The sequence below is a fragment of the Salvelinus alpinus genome, chromosome 24 (assembly GCF_045679555.1).
Source record: "Salvelinus alpinus chromosome 24, SLU_Salpinus.1, whole genome shotgun sequence".
Classification (NCBI taxonomy): domain Eukaryota; kingdom Metazoa; phylum Chordata; class Actinopteri; order Salmoniformes; family Salmonidae; genus Salvelinus; species Salvelinus alpinus.
Genome location: NC_092109.1, coordinates 3,150,598 through 3,164,021, shown reverse-complemented (window position 1 = coordinate 3,164,021; position 13,424 = coordinate 3,150,598).

Here is a 13,424-nt window from a genome sequence, read left to right as displayed (position 1 = left end):
CAGTTCACACGGTTTGTTACAGATCCTAGTTTTTGAAACAGAAAATTGCAGAATGTCGGCTAAAATCCATCTCGCTCCATCTTCTCCTGCTGCCAGCTACTGGTCTTCCTCTCATCACCATATTTGGTAGTGAGTGGAAACGCCAACCGGATACTTCGCATTTATACATCCGGTGAAATATCTGGCTCATTGCTCTATTTGGTGTACAGCCTCACCCCCCCCATTCCATGGGTGCACATCCCATAGGTATCAGCCTACTCAGTGACACCTACTAATTACAATTCCAAAGAGGTTACAGAAATATTAGCATCATAGCTCTTATTGCAGGACTTTGACTGTGGGGAAATAACCTCCACAGTCAGTCTATTGTGTATTGACATTTATATTGGACTGTACAGCTTTACCTATGGAGTTTGCACCCATTAAATGGGGTATTAGCCTACTCAGTAACACCCACAAAACATAACTATGTAGAGTTTACACCAATAGTAGCCTCATAGCTCTTATTACAGGACTGTGAAATGAGCCACATTAGCACACCAGTCAACCTATTGTGTGTATTGAGCATTCATATTGGACTGTACAGCCTAACCTATAGAGTATGCACCCATGAAATGGGGTATCATTCAAATAACATAAACACAATAGCTTGAATAAGGAGCCAAGGCCCAACCTTTTAAAAGCATCAACAGGATCAACTGGCTAATAAGACAGGTATGTCAGTACCTTAACGCTTCATCAAACGCCAAGACAGATTTCTATAGCGTCTTTGTCTCGGCCGTCTTATTAGCCAGTTTCACCTCTTGATGATCCTAATTTGGCACCATTAAGGCAAGCGCATGCAGTAAGTCGGTCGTTATCACCTGTTGGTGATCGAGCCCAGGCAAGCCTATGTGGAAGCAACATTTAATGTATCATTGGAAGCAAAAGTAGCCAAGAGCTAAAAAGTATTGAGACTTTTTTTTTTTCATCACATACATTTATTTGTTGTTGAAATTATATGGAAACGTTGATTCAACCAGTTTTTGCCCAGTGGGAAACTACATCCATCAAACCACATCCATTTATAGCATAGATACTCTGTACTATTTACAGACACCAGACATCAATAAATCATCATCTACCAACTCTCTAATCCCTTACCAGTCCTTGTAGAGTGCCCCCCCCCCCCCCCTTCCCCTAAAGGCCTAGACTTTTAGAGCTTGATGACATTTGGCAACAGTTACAACACACCTATCTGATCTAATTCAAAGGAGTTTGTCAATGACACACGTTTGTTCTACATTGTAAATGCTGTGTAGATTTGAAAAAGGCTATAGGAGGTCTCTTTGAAATGCTCGGCTATATAGAATTAATAATTACTGATAATTTATGAGGTAATGGAAATGTTGTCATAATTCATGCTTTGTGCTCAAGGGGAAATCCAACAGATTACAATCTTTCAATGAGAAACTAATTTTAATTAGATCAGATAGTTGTGTTGTAACTGTCACCAAATAATGACCTTAACATATTTTGCAAAGAAGGTGAGTGTAGTGTGATTCCACTAGAAGGTCTCGAACCCAGGCCAATTACAAATGCCCTAATCAAATCAAATTGTATTTGTCACATGTGCCATGTTACCTTACCGTAAAATGCTTAATTACAAGCCCTTAACCAACAATGCAGTTCAATAAAGAGTTAACTATTTAATAAATAAACTAGTTATTAAAAAAAATTATAATCAAAAAGTAACACAAGAAAATTACATAACAATAACAAGGCAATCTACAGGGGTTACTGGTACTGAGTCAATGTGAAGGGGTATAGATTAGTCAAGGTCATTTGTAAAGTGAGTATGCAGAGATAATAAACAGCGAGTAGCAGCAGTGTAAAAACAAAGGGGGGATGTCAATGTCAATAGTCCGGGTGGCCATTTGATTAATTGTTCAGCAGTCTTATGGCTTGAGGGTAGAAGCTGTTAAGGAGCCTTTTGGTCTTTGACTTGACACTCCGGTACTACTTGCCGTGCGGTAGCAGAGACAACCGTTTATGACTTGGGTGATTGGAGTCTTTGACAATTTTTTGGGCCTTCATATGACACCGTCTAGTAAACAGGTCATGGATGTCAGGAAGCTTGTCCCCAGTGATGTACTGGGCCGTTCGCACTGCCCTCTGTAGCGCCTTATGGTCAGATGCCGAGCAGTTGCGATACCAGGCAGTGATGCAACCAGTCAGGATGCTCTTGATGGAGCAGCTGTAGAACTTTTTGAGGATCTGGGGACCCATGCCAAATCTTTTCAGTCTCCTGGGGGAAAAGGTGTGGTCGTGCCCTCTTTACAACTGTATTGGTGTGTTTAGACCATGATAGTTTGTTGGTGATGTGGACACCAAGGAACTTAACTCTCGACCCGCTCCACTTCAGCCCCGTCGATGTTAATGGGGGCACGTTTGGCCCTTCTTTTCCTATAGTCCACGATCAGCTCCTTTGTCTTGGTCACATTGAGGGAGAGGTTGTTGTCCTGGCACCACCCGGCCAGGTGTCTGACCACCTCCCTATAGGCTGTCTCATTGTTGTCAGGGATAAGGCCTTCCATTGTTGTGTCATCAGCAAACTTAATGATGGTGTTGGAGTCGTGCTTGGCCACGCAGTTGTGTATGAACAGGGAGAACAGGAGGGAACTAAGCACGCACCCCTGAAGGGCCCCAGTGTTGAGGATCAGCTTGTCAAATGTGTTGTTGCCTACCCTTACCACCTGGGGGCGGCCCATCTTGAAGTCCAGGATCCAGTTTCAGAGGGAGGTGTTTAGTCACAGAGTCCTTAGCTTAGTGATGAGCTTTGTGGGCACTATGGTGTTGAATGCTGAGCTGTAGTCAATGAACAGCATTCTCACATAGGTGTTTGTTTTGTCCAGGTGGGAAAGGGCAGTGTGGAGTGCGATTGAGATTGCGTCATCTGTGGATCTGTTGGGGCGGTATGCGAATTGGAGTGGATCTAGGGTTTCTGGCATGATGGTGTTGATGTGAGCCATAACCAGCCTTTCAAAGCCATTCATGGCTACCGACGTGAGTGCTATGGGGCAGTAATAATTTAGGCAGGTTACCTTCGCTTTCTTGGGCACAGTGACTAAAGTGGTCTGTTTGAAATATGTAGATATTACAGACTCAATCAGGCAGAGGTTGAAAATATCAGTGAAGACCCTTGCCAGTTGGTCCACACATGCTTTGAGTACATGTCCTGGTAATCCGTCTGGCCCCGCGGCTTTGTGAATGTTGACCTGTTTAAAGGTCTTGCTCACATCGGCTTTGGAGAGCCTGATCACACAGTCGTCCGGAACAGCAGGTGCTCTCATGCATGCTCTAGTGTTGCTTGCCTAGGAGTGAGCGTAAAAGGCATTTAGCTCATCTGGTAGGCTTGTGTCACTGGGCAGCTCGCGGCTAGGTTTCCCTTTGTAGTCCGTAATAGTTTTCAAGCCCTGCCACATCCGACGAGTGTCAGAACCGGTATAGTAGGATTCAATCTTAGTCCTGTATTGACGCTTTGCCTGTTTGATGGTTCATCTGAGGTCATACCAGGATTTCTTATAAGCGTCCGGATTAGTCTCCCGCTCCTTGAAAGCGGCAGCTCCGGCCTTTAGCTCGGTGCGGATGTTACCTGTAATCCATGGCTTCTGGTTGGGATATGTACGTACGGTCACTGTGGGGACGATGTCGTCGAAGCGCTTATTGATGAAGCCGGTGACTGAGGTGGTATACTCCTCAATGCCATTGGATTAATCCCGGAACATATTTCAGTCTGTGCTAACAAAACAGTCCTGTAGTGTAGCATCAGCGTCATCTGACCATTTCCGTATTGAGTGAGTCACTGGTACTGCCTGCTTAGTTTTTGCTTGCAAGCAGGAATCAGGAGGATAGAATTATTGTCCGATATGCCAAACGGAGGGCAAGGGAGAGCGTTGTATGCGTCTCTGTGTGTGGATTAAAGGTGGTCTAAAGTTTTTTTCCCTCTGGTTGCACATGTGACATGCTGGTAGAAATTAGGTAAAATGGATATAAGTTTGCCTGCATTAAAGTCCCTGGCCACTAGGAGCGCCACTTCTGGATGAGCATTTTCTTGTTTGCTTATGGCCTTATACAGCTCGTTGAGTGCGGTCTTAGTGCCAGCATTGGTTTGTGGTGGTAAATAGATTGCTACGAATAAGATAGATGAGAACTTTCTTGGTAGATAGTGTGGTCTACGGCTTATCATGTGGTATTCTATTTCAGACAAGCAATACCTTGAGACTTCTTTAACATTAGATGTCACGCACCAGCAGTTGTTGACAAATAGAAACACACCCCCGCCTCTCGTCTTACCAGACGTAGCTGCTCTGTCCTGCCGAAACACGGAGAAGCCAGCCAGCTCTATATTATTCGTCGTTGTTTATCCACATCATAAGGTATTTCATAAGATATTTCAGTTTTTTTATTACTGTCTGTGTCAGGTTTCTGACCTTATTTACTTTGTTTTGTCTTTATTTGTTGGTCAGGGCGTGAGTTGGGTGGGTATTATCTATGTTGTCTGTTTCTATGTGGGGTTTTCTAGTTTGGCCTGATATGGTTCTCAATCAGAGACAGCTGTCATTCATTGTCTCTGATTGGGAACCATATTTAGGTAGCCTGTTTTCACTGTTGGTTTTTTGGGTGTTTGTTTCCTGTGTCAGTGTTTGTGCCACACGGGACTGTTTTCGGTTAGATTCTCTTTGTTATTTTGTATTGTATCATGTTCAGTTGTTTCTATTAAAACATGGACACTTACCACGCTGCGTTTTGGTCCGATCCCTGCTACACCTCCTCTTCAGACGAAGAGGAGGAAATCTGCCGTTACAGTCTGAATAAGGGATATCTCTAGGACATGTGCTTATTGGGCCAGTATAGGTCCTGTCCAGAAGAAAATGTCACGTTGTATAAATGATTGGAGACAGGCGCAGGAATTCGTAATAGGGGGGTTTAATACTCCACCCAAAATATACAACATGCCATGAAAGAAACAGGGCGTTTCTTTGGTGTCTAGAACATGATCTTGTGTTCTGAGGACATGGCAACCATGTTCTGTGTGTTTTTGGTGGGATGTTGATGGAATATTCTCCTAAACCACAGATAACTGGACACATGAATGTTCTTGCATTTCTTCCTCTGTCCAGTGTCTGTGTACTTTTGCCAATCTTAATATTATATTTTTATTGGCCAGTCTGAGATATGGCTTTTTCTCTGCCTTAAAGGCCATCTTTCCGGAGTTGCCTGTTCACTGTTAACGTTGAGACTGGTGTTTTGCGGGTACTATTTAATGAAGCTGCCAGTTGAGGACTTGTGAGGCGTCTGTTTCTCAAGCTAGACACTCTAACGTACTTGTCCTCTTGCTCAGTTGTGCACCGGGGCCTCCCACTCCTCTTTCTATTCTGGTTAGCGCCAGTTTGCACTGTTCTGTGTATGGAGTAGTACACAGCGTTGTACAAGATCTTCAGATTCTTGGCAATTTCTCGCATGGAATAGCCGTCATTTGTCAGAACAAGAATAGACTGACGAGTTTCATGAGAAAGTTCTTTGTTTCTAGCCATTTTGAGCCTGTAATCGAACCCACAAATGCTGAGGAAACCGAGAGACTGAAAAACAGCTTCTATCTCAAGGCCATCAGACTGTTAAAACCTCTAACGAGTCACAAACCCGGATCCGGGATCCCCCCCATCAAAAAAGCTGACTAGCATAGCCTAGCCTAAAGCGACAGGGATATCATATAATCAAATGTTCATGAAATCACAAGTCCAAGACACCAAATGAAAGATACAGATCTTGTGAATCCAGCCATCATTTCCGATTTTTTTAATGTTTTACAGGGAAGACAAAATATGTATTTCTATTAGCTAACCACCATAGCAAAAGACACAACTTTTTTTTGTCCACCATTTTTTTACTCCATCAGTAGCTATCACTAATTCGACTAAATAAAGATATATATAGCCACTAACCAAGAAAAAACTTCATAAGATGACAGTCTGATAACATATTTATGGTATAGCATATGTTTTTTTTTGAAAAATGTGCATATTTCAGGTATAAATCACAGTTCTACATTGCAGCTGCAATCTGAAATAGCGTTGGAAGCAGCCGGAATAATTACAGAGTCCGACGTCAACTACCAAAATACTCATCCTAAAACATTTCTGAAAAATACACAGCATACAGCAAATGAAAGCCCAACATCTTGTGAATCCAGCCATCATTTCTGATTTTTTAAATGTTTTACAGGGAAGACAAAATATGTATTTCTATTAGCTAACCACCATAGCAAAAGACACAACTTTTTTTTGTCCACCATTTTTTTACTCCATCAGTAGCTATCACTAATTCGACTAAATAAAGATATATATAGCCACTAACCAAGAAACAACTTCATAAGATGACAGTCTGATAACATATTTATGGTATAGCATATGTTTTTTTAGAAAAATTTGCATTTTTCAGGTATAAATCACAGTTTACCATTGCAGCCACTATCACAAAACTCACCCAAAGCGACTAGAATAACTACAGAGAGCAACGTGTATTACCTAATTACTCATCTTAAAACATTTCTGAAAAATACACAGCGTACAGCAAATGAAAGCCCAACATCTTGTGAATCCAGACAATATTTCAGATTTTCTAAGTGTTTTACAGCAAAAACACAATATATCGTTATATTAGCATACCACATGAGCTAACATCACCCCAGCATTGATTCGAGGCAAAAAGCGCGATAACGTTATCACCACCAAAATATATAAATTTTTTCACTAACCTTCTCAGAATTCTTCAGATGACAGTCCTGTAACATCATATTACACAATGCATATAGAGTTTGTTCGAAAATGTGCATATTTAGCATCACAAATCGTGGTTATGCTATGTAATCAGTCAAAACATGGCATGCATTCTGGCCGGCGCCATCTTGGAAGGGCACCTAAGTTTACGATTATTTATCGATTAGATTGACAAAAAAAATACAGGTTGGACAGCTAATGAAAGATGCATTGGTTATTAATGCAACCGCTGATTTAGATTTTAAAAATTAACCTTACTTGACATACAGTGTGCGTTACAGCCAGACTAGTGCCGCAATATTGGCCGAAAAATGCGTTTACATTTTTCCACATAAATACGGAATAAAATCATAAATAGTTCTTACTTTTGGACGAGCTTCCATCAGAATCTTGGGCAAGGTGTCCTTTTGACCAAAAGAATCGTTGCTTTGTTGTAAAACGTCCACTTCAACGTCGGAACTAGCAGCTAATAGTAGCTACCTGGCACACACATGTCCAAATCCTCAAACGCAATACTACGAAAATTCCAAAAATAGCAATATACTCGCATAAACTGATATAAATCGGTTTCAAATAACTTCGTTATGATGTTTCTAACACCTATTTCGAATTAAATCACAGACGGATATATCTTAGCCCGATAACAAGAGCTATTCAACATGCCATTCTGATGTCCCCTCTTGCGCCTTGGCGAGCGACGAAAAGAAGGGACATGTCACTCCATTGCCTTTTATAAACTCTGAGAAATACGTAGAGATTCCATTCCACTTCTCATTGGTTACTGACATCCAGGGGAAGGCGGGTGCAGTTCATTTCGATCCATAGGGCACACACAGAGTTTTAAACTGATCCGAGATCAGAGCCTAGTTTTCAGACCTTCGCATGTCCTGTCATGATTTTCGCTGTAGAAAGAGTTCTGGTTCACCCACAGACATAATTCAAACGGTTTTAGAAACTAGAGATTGTTTTCTATCCAATAGTAATAATAATATGCATATTGTACGAGCAAGAATTGAGTACGAGGCAGTTTAATTTGGAGACGCAAAATGTCGAAGTTGAAACAGCACCCCCTGTAGTGACAAGAAGCACGTTTATGTTTACATACCCTACATTACTCATCTCATATGTATTTAAACTGTACTCGATACCATCTACTGCATCTTGCCTATGCCGTTCTGTACCATCACTCATTCATATATCTTTATGTACATATTCTTTATCCCTTTACACTTGTGTGTATAAGGTAGTAGTTGTGGAATTGTTAGGTTAGATTACTCGTTGGTTATTACTGCATTGTCGGAACTAGAAGCACAAGCATTTCGCTACACTCGCATTAACATCTGCTAACCATGTGTATGTGACAAATAAAATTTGATTTGATGATCCAGATACTCAACTAGTCTAAAGAAGGCCAGTTTTATTGCTTCTTTAATCAGAACAACAGTTTTCAGCTGTGCTAACATAATTGCAAAAGGGTTTTCTAATGATCAATTAGCCTTTTAAAATTATAAACTTGGATTAGCTAACACAACGTGCCATTGGAACACAGGAGTGATGGTTGCTGATAATGGGCCTCTGTACGCCTATGTAGATATTCCATAAAAAATCCAGCTACAATAGTCATTTACAACATTAACAATGTCTACACTGCATTTCTGATCAATTTCATGTTATTTTAATGGACAAAAAATGTGCTTTTCTTTCAAAATGTCCTTTTCTTTCAAAAACAAGGACATTTCTAAGTGACCCCAAACTTTTGAACGGTAGTGTACATCAATTGAAGCTATTGCTTTAATGAATGAAGTAGTTCTCTTTTCAAAGGGAATTATGCAGAGATGTTGTTCAATGTCCAAAACTGCCTGCAAAGGTTTCAGAACACAGTACCTTTAACAAATTTGGGGGGTTAAATGACCATAAACATATAGAATGCCATAATATAGTTTCTTGACCAGTGGTAGGTGTTATGTCCTCTTTTTCTTAGTTTTAAATCCTCTGTCTAAAATAAGCTAACAATTATTATTATTACTGTGTTTCACGTTTCAGGGAAGACCCAGATGCAGACAGTATCGAAGTAACAAAAGTTTATTTGTAGAACAGGGGGCAGGCAAAACGACAGATCAAGGGCAGGCATGGCGCTGGAAGAAATAGCAGCAGTTTTACAGGCGCCCAACCAATTGTGCTATTATGTGGGGGGTTTTTTGCGTTATTTGTAACTTATTTTGTACATAATGTTTCTGCAACCGTATTTTACGGCAGAAAAGAGCTTCTGGATATCAGGACAGCGATCACTCACCTCGGATTAGATTTTTTCAACAACAAGCAAGACCCACATGATATTCTCCAAACACCCGGCAGGGCTGACATCCCAGTTATTCGCAAGAGGAAGCAACACAGGTACAGAGGACGAAGAGCCGGATGCCTCGTCAGGACCCACAGTCAATATTACTCGCCAACGTGCAGTTATTGGACAATAAACTAGACGAGGTACGATCACGAATATCCTACCAACGGGACATCAAAAACTGTAATATCCTATGTTTCACGGAATCGTGCCTGAATGACGACATGGATATTCAGCTAGCGGGATATACGCTGCACCGGCAGGATAGAACAGCACACTCTGGTAAGACGAGGGGGGGGGGGGGGGGGGCGGTCTGTGCATATTTGTAAACAACAGCTGGTGCACGAAATCTAAGGAAGTCTCTAGATTTTGCTCACCTGAAGTAGAGTATATTGTGATAAATTGCAGGCCACACTACTTGCCTAGAGAGTTCTCAGCTATACTTTTCATGTCTGTTTATTTACCAACACAAACAGATGCTGGCACTAAGACCGCACTCAGTCAGCTGTATAAAGAAATCAACAAACAGGAAACCACTCACCCAGAGGCGGCGCTCCTAGTGGCCGGAGACTTTAATGCATGGAAACTTAAATCAGTTCTACCAAATCTCTATCAACATGTTAAATGTGCAACCAGAAGGAAAAGAATTCGAGATCACCTGTACTCCACACACAGAGACGCGTACAAAGCTCTCCCTCGCCCTCCATTTGGTAAATCCGACCACAACTCTATCCTCCTGATTCCTGCTTAAAAGCAAAAATTAAAGCAGGAAGCACCAGTGACTCGGGCTATAAAAAAGTGTTCAGATGAAGCGGATGCTAAACTACAGGACTGTTTTGCTATCACAGACTGGAACATGTTCCGGGATTCTTCCGATGACATTGAGGAAAACACCACATCAGTCACTGGCTTTATCAATAAGTGCATCGAGGACGTCGTTCCCACAGTGACTATACTTACATACCCCAACCAGAAGCCATGGATTACAGGCAACATTCGCACTGAGCTAAAGGGTAGAGCTGCCGCTTTCAAGGTGCGGGACTCTAACCCAGAAGCTGACAAGAAATCCTGCTATGCCCTGCGACGAACCATCAAACAGGCAAAGCGTCAATACAGGGCTAAGATTGAATCATACTACACCGGCTCTGACGCTCGTCGGATGAGGCAGGGCTTGCAAACTATTACAGACTACAAAGGGAAGCACAACCGCGAGCTGCCCAGTGACACGAGCCTACCAGACGAGCTGAATCACTTCTATGCTCGCTTCGAGGCAAGCAACACTGAGGCATGCATGAGAGCATCAGCTGTTCCAGACGACTGTGTGATCACGCTCTCTGTAGCCGATATGAGTAAGACCTTTAAACAGGTCAACATACACAAGGCTGCGGGGCCAGACGGATTACTAGGACGTGTGCTCCGGGCATGTGCTGACCAACTGGCAGATGTCTTCACTGACATTTTCAACATGTCCCTAATTGAGTTTGTAATACCAACATGTTTCAAGCAGACCACCATAGTCCCTGTGCCCAAGAACACTAAGGCAACCTACCTAAATGACTACAGACCCGTAGCACTCACGTCCGTAGCCATGAAGTGCTTTGAAAGGCTGGTAATGGCTCACATCAACACCATTATCCCAGAAACCCTAGACCCACTTCAATATGCATACCGCCCAAACAGATCCACAGATGATGCAAGCTCTATTGCACTCCACACTGCCCTTTCCCACCTGGACAAAAGGAACACCTACGTGAGAATTCTATTCATTGACTACAGCTCAGCATTCAACACCATAGTACCCTCAAAGCTCATCACTAAGCTAAGGATCCTGGGACTAAACACCTCCCTCTGCAACTGGATCCTGGACTTCCTGACAGGCCGCCCCCAGGTGGTGATAGTAGGTAGCAACACATCTGCCACGCTGATCCTCAAAACTGGAGCCCCCCAGGGGTGCATGCTCAGTCCCCTCCTGTACTCCCTGTTCACTCACGACTGCCTGGCCAGGCACGACTCCAACACCATCATTAAGTTTGCAGACGACACAACAGTGGTAGGCCTGATCACTGACAATGACGAGACAGCCTATGGGGAGGAGGTCAGAGACCTGGCCGGGTGGTGCCAGAATAACAACCTATCCCTCAACGTAACCAAGACTAAGGAGATGATTGTGGACTACAGGAAAAGGAGGACTGAGCACGCCCCCATTCTCATCGACGGGGCTGAAGTGGAGCAGGTTGAGAGCTTCAAGTTCCTTGGTGTCCACATCACCAACAAACTCGAATGGTCCAAACACACCAAGACAATCGTGAAGAGGGCACGACAAAGCCTATTCCCCCTCAGGAAACTTAAAAGATTTGGCATGGGCCCTCAGATCCTCAAAAGGTTCTACAGCTGCAACATCGAGAGCATCCTGACTGGTTGCATCACTGCCTGGTACGGCAACTGCTCGGCCTCCAACCGCAAGGCTCTACAGAGGGTAGTGCGTACGACCCAGTACATCACTGGGGCTAAGATGCCTGCCATCCAGGACCTCTACACCAGGCGGTGTCAGAGGAAGGCCCTAAAAATGATCAAAGACCCCAGCCACCCCAGTCATAGAATGTTCTCTCTACTACCGCATGGCAAGCGGTACCGGAGCGCCAAGTCTAGGACCAAAAGGCTTCTCAACAGTTTTTACCCCCAAGCCATAAAACTCCTGAACAGATAATCAAATGGCTACTCGGACTATTTGCATTGTGTGCCCCTCTCCCCCAAACCCTATTTTACGCTGCTGCTACTCTCTGTTTATCATATATGCAGTCACTTTAACTATATATTCATGAACACCTCAATTAGCCTGACCAACAGGTGCCCCCGCACATTGGCTACCCAGAATATCTGCATTGGGTTAGGGTTAGGGAATCAGCACCTGAAGGGAGGAATCAGAAGAATGCATTATGTTTGAAAAGATTATTATCCAATAAAACTGATCTCACACTAACCCGGTTTCCAACCTTTTAGTGCGAGTAAAGTACATGTTGGATAAAAAATGTCATGACAGGCCTGATGGAAACAGAACATTTTCGGTACTCTTTCCAAATGACGACAAAACAACACTAGGTACGATATTTTTGTGTCAGTAAAATTAATTATGTGAGTAATGCCGGTGGAAACACATTTATGCGCAAATATTGATATAATAACCACCATATCCAAGTAAACTTGGAGTCACGCGATGACATGTTGTGTACTCTTCCCACTACGACTCGTCTGGAAAGTCATTTAATACCACAGATTAAATAAATTATGAACTTCACAGGGTGGTGAAAGTGCAAGGTGATGAGCTTGATGCTCCTTTCCAGTAAATATCAAGGGTCTCGATATTTATTGGTGACATGATATTGGTCATATTCTGGTGACATGATCATAGAAGCTAGGCTGCCAAATAAAAATAATTAAACTATTTTGTCCATAATAATAATCCTATCATGTAGGCTATATGTGAGCTCTAGCCAACAGCAACTGGCGCTGTTGGCTAGAGTTTATGTGCCATTCCCAGAGTGGAGACACTCGCTATATAACTAACACAACATTTTTGGTATGATCAGTAGAGTTGAGGATGCGATGGAACCCATTTAACATGTTTTTCCCCCCATACATACAGATGAAGTCGGAAGTTTACATACACCTTAGCCAAATACATTTATACTCAGTTTTTCACAATTCCTGATATTTAATCCTAGTAAAAATTCCTTGTCTTAGGTCAGGTAGTATCACCACCTTATTTTAAGAATGTGAAATGTCAAAATAATAGAGAGAATTATTTATTTCAGCTTTTATTTATTTCATCACATTCCCAGTGGGTGAGAAGTTTACATACACTCAGTTAGTATTTGGTAGCATTGCCTTTAAATTGTTTAACCTGGGTCAAATGTTCCAGGTAACCTTCCAAAAGCTTCCCACAATGAGTTGGGTGAATTTTGGCCCATTCCTCCTGACAGAGCTGGTGTAACTGTGTCAGGTTTGTAACCCTCCTTGCTCGCACACGCTTTTTCAGTTCTGCCCACAAATTTTCTATAGGATTGAGGTGAGGGCTTTGTGATGGCCACTCCAATACCTTGACTTTGTTGTCCTAAAGCCATTTTGCCACAACTTTGGAAGTATGCTTGGGGTCATGTCCATTTGGAAGACCCATTTGTGACCAAGCTTTAACTTCCTGACTGATGTCTTGAGATGTTGCTTCAATATATCCACATAATTTTCCCTCCTCATGATGCCATCTATTT